Genomic DNA, 14,339 nt, shown 5'->3' with positions numbered 1-14,339 from the left:
TCATGATCGGTTCCAGGACCGGTATGAGTGCAGCATCAATTCCAGGACATTTATGGGATTACTTTTAGTTCCAGGACTGATATGGATTCATGAGTAGTTCCAGGACCGGTATGGGTTCAGTGTCAGTTCCAAATCCGGTATGGATTTAGTATCAGTTTCTAAACCGGCATAAGTTCATGATAGGTTTGTGGACCGGTATGGGTTCAGTATAAGTTCCAGGGTCAATATAGGTTAATGATTGTTTCCAGGGCCGGTATTGGTTCATGATAGGTTCCAGGACCAGTACGGGTTCATGATAGATTCTAGGACCGGTAAGAGTTCATGATGAATGGTATGAACTGGTATGAGTTCATGATAGGTTCCAGGACCATTAAGATAAGATATGCTCCAGGGTCGGTATGGGTTCATGATTGGTACCATGATTGGTATGAGATCAGGTTTTTTCTATTCTGAACTCGATTTTACTCGAGTCGGGAAAATGAACTACGAAGTGAACTTTTCCTTACAAATGAACACACAAAATTCATCAACTCGACGTCGAGATGACTCGACTTACTTACTTACTTATCTGGCGCTACAACCGCTTTGCGGTCTTGGCCTGTCTCAGGAGTGTCCTAAACCGCTCACGGTCTCGCGCCTTCGTCTGGCAGTCCGTTATCCCGGCCTTATTGGCGGACGCCTCCACGCTATCTTGCCACCTCAATTTGGGCCTACCACGCCTCCTCTGTTCTTGTGGACGGTTTAAAAAGACTTTATGGACGAGATCGTCCGTTTTAATGCGTATAACATGGCAAGCCCATCGGATACGCTGCACGACAGTGAGGTCGCCGTACAGCGGCTTATAGCGTCATTATAGCGTCATCCTTCTGAGCATCTTGCTCTCGAACGCGGCTTATGATTAAAGATGGTTACGTCAGATTTGGACAGTGTCCGTGTCTCAGAGGCGTATGTGAGTACCGGTACTATATAGGTACTAAATAGTGTCAGCTTCGTACGTCGTGGCAGGTGCTTTGAGGTGAACTGATTCCTCAGCCTGTATAATGACCGGTTGGCAACCAGTAACTCAGCTACCATGCTATTGTCGTTGCTTGACCAGTGATAGGTGAATTGTGGGACGACTCAAAAGGGCGTTGATCTATCTGCACGTAACACCTACGTAGATTCTGACTATTTATTGGTAGGCCCGCTGATGTTGCCACTAACAGTTTGGTCTGTGCCTCGTTTATCTGCAATCCGAGGTTCTCTGCCACCTGCTCGATCTTTTGATAGGCTTCTGCTACATAGGAGAGCCGCAGACCAATGATGTATATATCATCATGGTATGCCAGTATCTGGGATGACTTATAGAAGATGGTTCCCGTAGTCTCAATCTTGAAGTCACGGATGGCCCTCTCTAGTGCCAGGTTAAATAGGAGACAGGCAAGCCCGCCCCCATGACGCAGACCTTTGGTGGTAGCAAAGGGTCCTGAGAGTTTTTCATCTACCTTCACCTGGCATGTGACGTTGGTCATAGTCATTCTGAAAAGCCTTATCAGTTTGGCCGGGAATCCAAATGAGCTCATAGCATCGTACAGTTTTACCCTGGCTATGCTATCATATGCGGCTTTGAAGTCAATGAAGAGATGGTATGTGTCGTTTCTGTATTCAGCCATCTTCTCCAAGATCTGCCGCATGGTGAAGATCTGATCAGTGGTTGATTTTCCGTTTCGGAATCCTCTTTGATAGTTTCCGACTATCTCTTCGACGTGCGGGACAAGGCGATCCTGAAGGATCAGGGAGAATATTTTATGGGCGGTATTCAACACCGTAATACCCCTGTAGTTGTTGTAGTCCAACCTATCTCCCTTCTCGTATATGGGGTAGATGATGCCGAGATTCCAATCACAAGGCATCGATTCGCTATCCCACACCTCAGCAACAGTTTGATGAATCTCGTTTTCTAGTCGTGCACCTCCATTCTGGACCAGTTCAGCTGCAATTCCGTCGGTTCCGGATGCCTTGTTATTTTTCAGCCGTCGGATAGCCTTTCGTGTTTCTTCTATGCTAGGTGGCAGTAGCATGACACTATCTGCTAGTGTCGCTTCTAGCTGTTCGTTAAACTGGTCGTTGAGTAATTCATCAAAGTACTGAGCCCACCGCACAGAGGACCTCTGGCTGGTTACTAACCAGATCTCCATCCTTGTTGCGACAGCAGGTTACCTTAGGTACAACGTTGTTTCGGTGACCTGTTATCGTTTGGTAAAACTTTGGTGTCGGTCTGTACGCCTCTCTGGTTTGCTCGAGTTCCCGCATGTTTTGCTGTTCCAAAGCATGCTTCTTGGAGCGGTGAACTCGTTTCTTGTCGCGTCTGAGTCGTATGTATTCATCTGCGCATGCCTGCGTTCTATGCCGTGTTGGGATTATATTTTTTGCACAGTTTATTATTTTTGTTTTTAGAGCGTTCCACCTCTCGCTCGTAGTTTCATATCGGATGACTCGACTATAAGATTAGAATACACCTGTATGATAGGTTCCAGGACCGGTATGGGTTCAGTATAAGTTCCAGTACCGTAATGGGTTCATGATATGTTCCAGGACCATTTTGTGTCTATGATTGGTTCCAATGCTGGTAGGGGTTCATGATCGGTTCCAGGAGTGTGTTTATTAACAGTTCCAGCACCGTTACGGGTTTATGATAGGTTCCAGGGGAGGTATGGGCACATGATCAGTTCTAGGACCGATATAATTAGTATTACTTCCTGGATCGGGTTGGGATCAGTATCGGTTCCTGGCCTACCATAGGGTCACCGCCGGTCCTGAAGACATTAGGTCATGTGCAGTTCTCGAACCAGAAATCGTGATGTATTGGAGTCAGGACCAGTATGGGTTTGGTTTTTGTTTTTGTTCTTTTAAGAGGTGATTATAAAAACTCATTTTAATTAGGTTTCGAGACCATTGTTTTCGGCGTAATCTTTACAGTGAAGGAGATCTTTGAAGTTCATATGCGTATCCCTGTAATATAGCTAAGTGAATTGATTAGTAGTTATATAATGTATAATAATTGACTATGAAATTAGTTAGTAGCTTTATTTTCGAAAATGGTGCTCAAGAGTATAAGAGATTTGAATGGTGCATCTTGTTTTGAGCTATGTTGGTCTTTCCTTGTACAACACTATAATACACCACAGATCTCCTCATTATCTGTTTTACCATCTGTTTTATCGTGTCAGAACAAACGCGATAAAATCGACTATGATAGGCTATTTTATTGCATTCTTCGTGATCCGCCAGGAAATAATGTTGTGGATCCTTTCAATCGACTGCGTAGATTGTGACTGTGTGAATGTGTTCTTAGTATGCAGAAAATCATCAATATGTGAATGTATAACGTGGTATAAAATGCATCTTTCTTTGTCAAATATCTGCATGAAATGAATGTAAAGTGAAGATCGACAATTTGTGGTGTTTCGAACAACAAACTAGAAGATCACAGATCAAAATTTAGAACAAGTATCACGTGGGTTGGGTGTACAGCGGATGGTAGGCGCGCACACCAACACATCGAAAGCTTCTACAGCCCGCATCGGCGACGAGTGCAGCTCGACAGGCTGCTCGAAAAACATGCTTCAGCATGGAACGAGAAGGACTGATGAAATAAATGAAAGGCATAGATTTTTTATACGAATGAAGAATTATATTAATGTCATGTAATTACAACAATAAAAATTCTGAAATATCAGAATTTTCTACACGAGACGTATTCTTGAAATGATAAAGTGTATAAAATTACTGAATGTCATGAAGATACTAAGAAATCAAATGTATTATAGTTCAAAACGTGACATTCGACGTACGAGGATACTCCAGATACGTGGATGTTTCGGGAAAGCATAAAACGCGTATCTCGAGAGCAGACTGCACATAATCGCCAGCGCCAATAGTGCTGAATAGCACAACTAGGTTAGTTTTCCATAAAATGTAATGAGGCTGCGTCATTGATATTATGCTAGAAAATTATGGTGTATGTCATGTTTATGGCAAGCTACCCTACTAACAATTTCAAATTATTTCAAGATCGTGTTAACGTCGTACGTACGTTCAAATGACGTCAGGTAATCGACGCATTTAAGACAATATAAATCAAAGCGATTAAAAGAAAACCAAAAATACTCTAGGTATGGTCTGTTTTCTTGGGTAGTTTCATACATAATTGTCTATGATATACCTGCTCCCGAAATTATTCAATATCTCGCCGGAAAAGTCAATTATATGCTCGAACGCAGTCAATTATATGCTCGGGCCAGTGGAGAGGGGATATAAGGCTTTATCCCATGACGGACATATTATTACAGCGTTTCGAATCACACAAGGGAATAGTTCAATCAGTTGGGAAATTTTTGCACAACGTAAAGCACACTGTGGAAATTTGCAATCATGTAATCTAAAATAACCTGGCAAACTAAGAATAATTTTAATTTTAAGTTTGGATATAAGAATTTAATGTTGAATGTGACATAAGTCCGCGCACATATGTAGTTTGTGATTTAGGTGTACAGCTAGATAGTAGATTGACACTTCAAGATCACTGTGACTTATGTGTTTCAAAAGTTTTTCTTTTGTTAGGATTTGTCTTACGTGTTGGAAAACGCTTTAGTGATCCATATACCTTAAAATCCTTATATTGTGCTATGGTAGTTTAAGGCCACGAGCTCTATTTCGCACTGATTTCCGGACAACGGAATGTGGCACAAAATACCCTTGACAATGATAAATGCATATAGCTCTTTAACACTTTGAGTGTCATGACTATCATATATGATAGCCAGGAATAATTGGCTTTCAATCTTAATGTTTTGTAACAGATAGGGCGTATTATTCTGAAAAGACCAACAAACATGATAAACTAAATAAATCCTACCGCGGAGTTATAATTAAGCATGATAAATAAGTAAAATGAACAAAAATGTGTTGGGGTGTCCAAAGCGCCACCTACAGCCTAATGACAGCACCACAGTATGCTTGCAAAATTCCCTTAGTCGGTTGCAACACTCCCCTATATGATTGCAAATTTACACAGTGTGCTTGCAACATTCTCCTACCGATTTGCAACATTCTCCTAACTGATTGAACTATTCCCTTATATGATTCGAAACCCTGCAAGTCGTACGAGTTGACGATTGCTTTACGGGACAGCTCCCATATTTTAATTACCGATGATTGTGTACTTCACTGTTCACATCGTAAAAAAAGGAAGTTAAAGATTCAAAACAGCTCAATGTTCCTCTCTTTAATTTTTTGCTTCGTTGACGGTGGTGTCGAGATCATCAACAATTATTGGTTTTATTTATTCTTGGAGGGATTGAAACACTTTATATAAATTTTAAATAAACGTCTTCACCAAGAAAAGTCCCGAGATTTTCGTCATGTAAGGTTAAGTTGTTAGTCAAAGGGTTTTGAAAAGCTGCCGATTTAGTCGCTGTTTTCAACGACTTTTTTGCAAGTGTATATCAATTGTTGATTTTATCATTGATCTGTATGATATCATACAGATAACACATATATGTTTAAGCTTTGATAAATTATAAGATTAAGGTTGATAGATGCAATAACGAAAGTAAAAATTTCGTAAATAAATAATAAGATTAAGGTTGATAGATGCAAGAAAAAATTTTGCTTATTGCATTAAAAGTGATTCAGGTCAAACTTCTTATAGACCAATACTTCCGGATACTGATCTGTTCAATTATCAGAGAACCCGCCTTTGTTTGCGACTGATTAGAAATACAAATCTTAGTGTAATCGCTCGTAACGTGCATAGTTCAAAATCTGAGTGTGTATGCTTGTACACATTTACCTTTGAAAGATGTGTCATACATAAAATACCCAAACTCTGTAGCTATTTTACTGGAAATTATGTATTCATGCACTTTTATCGACATTTTTTATCACACACAGTGACGGATTAAGATGAGTGGAGGCTCTAAGCGGTCACACAAATGTAGGCTTGGTCTAGCAGGGAAATGTTCTCATTCAGAGAAGGATTGACAAGTAATTTTACTTGCGAGCGGGGGTTCCATTTTTTGGGGCTCTTGAAGACTACGGGGCATGTAATGAAAATCATTACATGACTTTACATACCTTTATTCGTTTAACCAAGACATATGTTATGCTGTTTTTCTGTTGTCCACACCTTAAGGCAGCGTTCTAGCAGCAATCGAACACGACATCGAACATGAAAAATATATGGGATTTGACATGTTCGATTTGATAACCAACAAATCGAACATGTCAAATCCCATATATTTTTCATGTTCGATGTCGTGTTCGATTGCTGCTAGAGCGCCGGGTAATGTTGTACCTTAACTGTCGTTCCAGAATTCGTTCTGCAGTACTACATTCATTTAAGAAACGTTAAAAAATGAGAGAAAATGAGAAAAAGTATTTTCAACACCTTTGATAATGTTTGCAGTTATGCTTCATATAATGTTAAGATAGCAGTGATCTTTAATCTGTTTGCAAATGAGAAGTGAAAAAGAACGTACCATTTTGGACTAACCTAGGACAAATGGATCATCAAACCAGTTTGATCAACAGCGCATGCAGGCAAGATCGACAGCGAAACGAAACAATTGACTAGCGAAATATTCGACAGAACACGCTGCCAGTGATGTACTGTTTTCGAGTTCAAATAAAATAATCTTAAGCTGCTTTTGAACATTGTTCAACTATAAGTAAACAATTGACGTCTAACTGAAATACTGATATCTTTTTGAACTTCGTTTAATTGAAACCAAATGATACCCTTAACTTTATCCGTTTTGTTTATGGAGTTTAGAATTTTGTTTGTGCCTTCTTTTACAAAAATAATTTGAATGAATTTTCTAATAATTCATCCCAATACTTTCAATGCTTTACATAAATAATTTACTATTAAATTATTTACTACATTTACTACAACATCAATTTAAATTAGATTCCAAACAATTGAATTTCAACAAAATGTTCATCGAGGAGACGAACCCGGGTAATATAAATGTACGTTAATTTTGGGAAAGCAAATATGTAGTTATGATTGAACAATGTTCAGAAAGGAATGACTATTTCAGCTAGACGTCAAATGTTTACTTATAGCTCAGGATGGCACTGCGGAAAGAAACTCACACGATTCATCTTGGCTCAAACGATGGTTCTTCCCACTTGGCACGCCTGCTTGTAGCCATTTCAATTATCGTAGTAGTACATTCGAATATTTACTGGAGAAACCTAGAGAGAAGTAGGGGAAGACTGGCAAGCTGCTAGTGTGCCACCGGCCGGTGCTCAGACAGCAGAGGTACCCGGTAATACACGCAGCAGGTGCTGGAACACATCGGCACTACCATTGATGTGCAAACATCGTTGTTTGTGATTGAAAGGAAAATGCCCCTTTGTATGCAGGTAACCAGGTAGGCGCTTCGAGAGTTTATTGTTTTGATGCAACTAATGGCTGGGTGGTATTGCCATGTGCATGAAGGACTGGTGTTATTGTCGATAACATGCAGTTGCACATTGACAGCTTTTAAAAACTACATCCATACTTTACATACTTTAAAGTTAACTACAAACATACTTTGAAGCCTTACATATAACAGCTTTTTAAAACTAGAAACACACTTGATAAGAAAATAATGCAACAAAATGAGAAAAACATGAAGAATCAGCAATTGTACGCCTTATGACACTAATATAGAAATCTAATTAGTAATTTTCTTGTTCTTAACTAAGACCGCTAATTCAGATAATGAAGTAAAGAAATAAAACGATAAAATGTTAAAACACTCTATAATATGTAACACTGCTTGCGTGCTAATCAATATGCGCAAATACTACAAACTAAAATGTAAATATACGGTCTTGGCAGTTGCCAGCTTTCAAACCAGGGCTTGAGACGCATACTCAAGAGGGGCAGAAAACTGTGTAGCCATTTTGTGCGCAGAACGAAATATTGCTGAAAAGAAGCATACATACAATACATGTCCATTAGTGATAAGGCACCACACAGTGCACTTTGCTAGTGGAATGTACTTACGATCGATCGATGTTAGTTGATGAGGTTTTCCACCAGCGGCCTCGAATTTGTAAGCACTGTAGGGGAGTAACAACATAAAATCTCGCTAAGTTACACCGTTACTTCACACTTTCAACGAAGCTTCTAATGTAATGTTAGTTGCTGCCATACCTGTTATTTTACAATTTCGAGCAAACTGCTGCGGTGTACATCCTTCCGATCCATTGGTGTTATACTAAGTTGAGTTGTTTTTTTTTTCAATGAATTTTATGCGTTTTTCTATTTTTTTTATCGTTTTTATAATGACTTCTTATTAGCTTCTAAAATGGTTTATTTTGATGATTCCCGCCAAACATAATTAATTTTATATAACCCATAGCAGGATAGTCAGTCCTGCGTAGTATGGGGGTCACCGTGCATCAAGGGCGAGTCTGGAGAATTATTGTTGAGCGGGTCATGTCAATGACGGGAATGTGAGATAAAAAGTAAGAAAGCGATCGATAGAGATCGAGAAAGAGGAAGAGCGGTAAACAGTGAGTGAGAGAGGTACAGTGATAAAGAAAAAAAAAAGAGCGAGAGCGGGAAGCAAACATAAACATCGTTTAGTATGTTATGACTTTGAAGTGCAGAAAACAAATTTACCTTTAAGCCTGATAGGTGTGCCTCGAGCTCCAGTTCACAGTTCAGCCTGCTCGAACTTTTGCTGAAGGTTAAGATTAGATTCCAATTTGTTAGCTTGGGATACTGCGGTAATTATGAATGGAATTATGGTTGAATGGGATTTATGGTTGAAGGAGAATTGTGCAAATAACCTACCTTGATTTGGTTGATGAATGTCATAGACGCCATTTGATTCATGCAATTTGTGTCGACAAGATGCATGCTGAAAAGAAAGCAGTATGTTGTTTTTGTGAATGATCTCAAAGTGATGTATTGCCGTATTTCCGTAGGGCACAGGAGAATAGTTCAGACTGGGCCAGAAACTTACGCTCAACCTGTCGATGGATTGATACGGTCAACGGGCACGAATACAGTCTGGTGAACATTCAAACACCCTCAGTGACGTTAGGTAACCACTAACGTCACTGACCCTCTCTGTTGGTATATGCAGTACTGATACTGCACATTCCGGCTGACACCACGAGGAGGTAGAGATAGGATTTTGTCAGCCATAGTCACATTTATTTGGTGGATATTGTTCACAAATATTTTTCGCGTTTCACAGCATATCCATAGTTTGTGAAGCTTAGAGCACGAATCAAAAAGATTATTATCATTATTATCACCTTACATATACTACTCAATTTCAAAGAATACCCAGAACGTCTCCGGCTACACTGCCGTGGCAACAGTGAACTGAGATAATAATCTTGATTTTGCTATGTGATTTTTGTTTGTAACCTATCTTAGGCCTTTTGGCCCGTTGAAGATTAACTAATAAATAATAATAAATTACCGCTTCCTAGGCTATTTTCTTACGCTTATTCATACGCTGCACATTTACTACCGGGTATAGTTTGTCGAACGGGACTGGAATAGTATCGGATACATACCCGAACCACGTTTAAGTCTCGTTCCGAATCCGAATCCAGAACAGTTCAAGGTACAGTTGTTGAAAGTAAATGAAATCGCTAGCTATTTCTGGATCAGTATGAGCTCATGATCGGTTCCAGGACCGGTATGAGTGCAGCATCAATTCCAGGACATTTATGGGATTACTTTTAGTTCCAGGACTGATATGGATTCATGAGTAGTTCCAGGACCGGTATGGGTTCAGTGTCAGTTCCAAATCCGGTATGGATTTAGTATCAGTTTCTAAACCGGCATAAGTTCATGATAGGTTTGTGGACCGGTATGGGTTCAGTATAAGTTCCAGGGTCAATATAGGTTAATGATTGTTTCCAGGGCCGGTATTGGTTCATGATAGGTTCCAGGACCAGTACGGGTTCATGATAGATTCTAGGACCGGTAAGAGTTCATGATGAATGGTATGAACTGGTATGAGTTCATGATAGGTTCCAGGACCATTAAGATAAGATATGCTCCAGGGTCGGTATGGGTTCATGATTGGTACCATGATTGGTATGAGATCAGGTTTTTTCTATTCCTAACTCGGATTTACTCGAGTCGAGAAAATGAACTACGAAGTGAACTTTTCCTTACAAATGAACACACAAAATTCATCAACTCGACGTCGAGATGACTCGACTTACTTACTTACTTATCTGGCGCTACAACCGCTTTGCGGTCTTGGCCTGTCTCAGGAGTGTCCTAAACCGCTCACGGTCTCGCGCCTTCGTCTGGCAGTCCGTTATCCCGGCCTTATTGGCGGACGCCTCCACGCTATCTTGCCACCTCAATTTGGGCCTACCACGCCTCCTCTGTTCTTGTGGACGGTCTAAAAAGACTTTATGGGCGAGATCGTCCGTTTTCATGCGTATAACATGGCAAGCCCACCGGATACGCTGCACGACAGTGAGGTCGCCGTACAGCGGCTTATAGCGTCATTATAGCGTCATCCTTCTGAGCATCTTGCTCTCGAACGCGGCTTATGATTAAAGATGGTTACGTCAGATTTGGACAGTGTCCGTGTCTCAGAGGCGTATGTGAGTACTGGTACTATATAGGTACTAAATAGTGTCAGCTTCGTTCGTCGTGGCAGGTGCTTTGAGGTGAACTGATTCCTCAGCCTGTATAATGACCGGTTGGCAACCAGTAACTCAGCTACCATGCTATTGTCGTTGCTTGACCAGTGATAGGTGAATTGTGGGACGACTCAAAAGGGCGTTGATCTATCTGCACGTAACACCTACGTAGATTCTGATTATTTATTGGTAGGCCCGCTGATGTTGCCACCAACAGTTTGGTCTGTGCCTCGTTTATCTGCAATCCGAGGTTCTCTGCCACCTGCTCGATCTTTTGATAGGCTTCTGCTACATAGGAGAGCCGCAGACCAATGATGTATATATCATCATGGTATGCCAGTATCTGGGATGACTTATAGAAGATGGTTCCCGTAGTCTCAATCTTGGAGTCACGGATGGCCCTCTCTAGTGCCAGGTTAAATAGGAGACAGGCAAGCCCGCCCCCATGACGCAGACCTTTGGTGGTAGCAAAAGGTCCTGAGAGTTTTCCATCCACCTTCACCTGACATGTGACGTTGGTCATAGTCATTCTGAAAAGCATTATCAGTTTGGCCGGGATTCCAAATGAGCTCATAGCATCGTATAGTTTTACCCTGGCTATGCTATCATATGCGGCTTTGAAGTCAATGAAGAGATGGTATGTGTCGTTTCTGTATTCAGCCATCTTCTCCAAGATCTGCCGCATGGTGAAGATCTGATCAGTGGTTGATTTTCCGTTTCGGAATCCTCTTTGATAGTTTCCGACTATCTCTTCGACGTGCGGGACAAGGCGATCCTGAAGGATCAGGGAGAATATTTTATGGGCGGTATTCAACACCGTAATAAACCTGTAGTTGTTGTAGTCCAACCTATCTCCCTTCTCGTATATGGGGTAGATGATGCCGAGATTCCAATCACAAGGCATCGATTCGCTATCCCACACCTCAGCAACAGTTTGATGAATCTCGTTTTCTAGTCGTGCACCTCCATTCTGGACCAGTTCAGCTGCAATTCCGTCGGTTCCGGATGCCTTGTTATTTTTCAGCCGACGGATAGCCTTTCGTGTTTCTTCTATGCTAGGTGGCAGTAGCTTCTAGCTGTTCGTTAAACTGGTCGTTGAGTAATTCATCAAAGTACTGAGCCCACCGCACAGAGGACCTCTTGCTGGCTACTAACCAGATCTCCATCCTTGTTGCGACAGCAGGTTACCTTAGGTACAACGTTGTTTCGGTGACCTGTTATCGTTTGGTAAAACTTTGGTGTCGGTCCGTACGCCTCTCTGGTTTGCTCGAGTTCCCGCATGTTTTGCTGTTCCAAAGCATTCTTGGAGCGGTGAACTCGTTTCTTGTCGCGTCTGAGTCGTATGTATTCATCTGCGCATGCCTGCGTTCTATGCCGTGTTGGGAGTATATTTTTTGCACAGTTTATTATTTTTGTTTTTAGAGCGTTCCACCTCTCGCTCGTAGTTTCATATCGGATGACTCGACTATAAGAATAGAATACACTTGTATGATAGGTTCCAGGACCGGTATGGGTTCAGTATAAGTTCCAGTACCGTAATGGGTTCATGATATGTTCCAGGACCATTATGTGTCTATGATTGGTTCCAATGCTGGTATGGGTTCATGATCGGTTCCAGGAGTGTGTTTATTAACAGTTCCAGCACCGTTACGGGTTTATGATAGGTTCCAGGGGAGGTATGGGCACATGATCAGTTCTAGGACCGATATAATTAGTATTACTTCCTGGATCGGGTTGGGATCAGTATCGGTTCCTGGCCTACCATAGGGTCACCGCCGGTCCTGAAGACATTAGGTCATGTGCAGTTCTCGAACCAGAAATCGTGATGTATTGGAGTCAGGACCAGTATGGGTTTGGTTTTCGTTTTTTGTTCTTTTAAGAGGTGATTATAAAAACTCATTTTAATTAGGTTTCGAGACCATTGTTTTCGGCGTAATCTTTACAGTGAAGGAGATCTTTGAAGTTCATATGCGTATCCCTGTAATATAGCTAAGTGAATTGATTAGTAGTTATATAATGTATAATAATTGACTATGGAATTAGTTAGTAGCTTTATTTTCGAAAATGGTGCTCAAGAGTATAAGAGATTTGAATGGTGCATCTTGTTTTGAGCTATGTTGGTCTTTCCTTGTACAACACTATAATACACCACAGATCTCCTCATTATCTGTTTTACCATCTGTTTTATCGTGTCAGAACAAACGCGATAAAATCGACTATGATAAGCTATTTTATTGCATTCTTCGTGATCCGCCAGGAAATAATGTTGTGGATCCTTTCAATCGACTGCGTAGATTGTGACTGTGTGATTGTGTTCTTAGTATGCAGAAAATCATCAATATATGAATGTATAACGTGGTATAAAATGCATTTTTCTTTGTCAAATATCTGCATGAAATGAATGTAAAGTGAAGATCGATAATTTGTGGTGTTTCGAACAACAAACTAGAAGATCACAGATCAAAATTTAGAACAAGTATCACGTGGGTTGGGTGTACAGCGGATGGTAGGCGCGCACACCAACACATCGAAAGCTTCTACAGCCCGCATCGGCGACGACCCAGTCAGAAAAATCGGACTTAATTTACCCTTATCTTACCGCTAAATTACCGGTAATTTAAGAGTAATTTAATGGTAAATTAGCAGTCCTTAATTTACCCATTCTAGCAGTTTTGACAGATCCTATTCCTTCTTCTATTTCATTTTTATTTTTGTCGACCAAATTGTTAATAAATAACACAAAATGTATTATATTACAGTTGAATGCTTTTATTCAATCATTGTCCTTAACTTATACAAACGATTACAATGTATTTATTTAAGCAAACTCGACTTGAACAGCCGCTTCACCCGGAGAAGGTGGTGCACAAATAGCACTAATAAATGCAATTTCTTGGCTGTTTTTTACATTTTACAGTTTTAAACACACCGCCGATGTCTTCTTCCACTAAAAGATCATTAAAACAATACTCTTTTTGTTCTAATTTACATCTTTTCACTGACAACAAACGACAACACTTCGTACCGCTAAATTGCTCTTAAATTACTGTTATGACAGACACAAAACTGCTCGAATGGGTAAATTAACAGAAGGCTGTCTGACTGGGGAGTGCAGCTCGACAGGCTGCTCGAAAAACATGCTTCAGCATGGAACGAGAAGGACTGATAAAATAAATGAAAGGCATAGATTTTGTATACGAATGAAGAATTATATTAATGTCATGCAATTACAAAAATAAAAATTCAGAAATATCAGAACTTTCTACACGAGACGTATTCTTTAAATGATAAAGTGTATAAAATTACCGTATGTCATGAAGATACTAAGAAATCAAATGTATTATAGCTGAAAACGTGACATTCGACGTACGAGGATACTCCAGATACGTGGATGTTTCGGGAAAGCATAAAACGCGTATCTCGAGAGCAGACTGCACATAATCGCCAGCGCCAATAGTGCTGAATAGCACAACTAGGTTAGTTTTCCATAAAATGTAATGAGGCTGCGTCATTGATATTATGCTAGAAAATTATGGTGTATGTCATGTTTATGGCAAGCTACCCTACTAACAATTTCAAATTATTTCAAGATCGTGTTAACGTCGTACGTACGTTCAAATGACGTCAGGTAATCGACGCATTTAAGACAATATAAATCAAAGCGATTAAAA

The 14,339-nt window shown here is 40.4% G+C and overlaps 1 long non-coding RNA gene across 2 annotated transcripts; it reads right to left on the bottom strand.

Annotated features, from left to right (window-relative positions):
• Positions 1-7,401: 7,401 nt before the first annotated feature.
• On the bottom strand, positions 7,402-9,194 carry LOC133392244 (uncharacterized). Of its 2 annotated transcripts, none has more exons than XR_009765559.1 (6): positions 9,012-9,194; positions 8,840-8,906; positions 8,666-8,726; positions 8,195-8,454; positions 8,045-8,100; positions 7,402-7,963 (listed from the first exon to the last, which is right to left on the bottom strand). It is a non-coding gene; the product is annotated as an uncharacterized LOC133392244 (long non-coding RNA). The 2 variants fall into 2 exon arrangements; XR_009765560.1 differs by having other exon boundaries at positions 8,666-8,767; positions 9,012-9,188.
• Positions 9,195-14,339: the final 5,145 nt, after the last annotated feature.

This window comes from Anopheles gambiae, chromosome X (genome assembly GCF_943734735.2).
Source record: "Anopheles gambiae chromosome X, idAnoGambNW_F1_1, whole genome shotgun sequence".
In the NCBI taxonomy this organism is placed as follows: domain Eukaryota; kingdom Metazoa; phylum Arthropoda; class Insecta; order Diptera; family Culicidae; genus Anopheles; species Anopheles gambiae.
The sequence above is the reverse complement of the archived record's forward strand: the minus strand, read 5'-3'. Positions and strand labels throughout refer to the sequence as shown.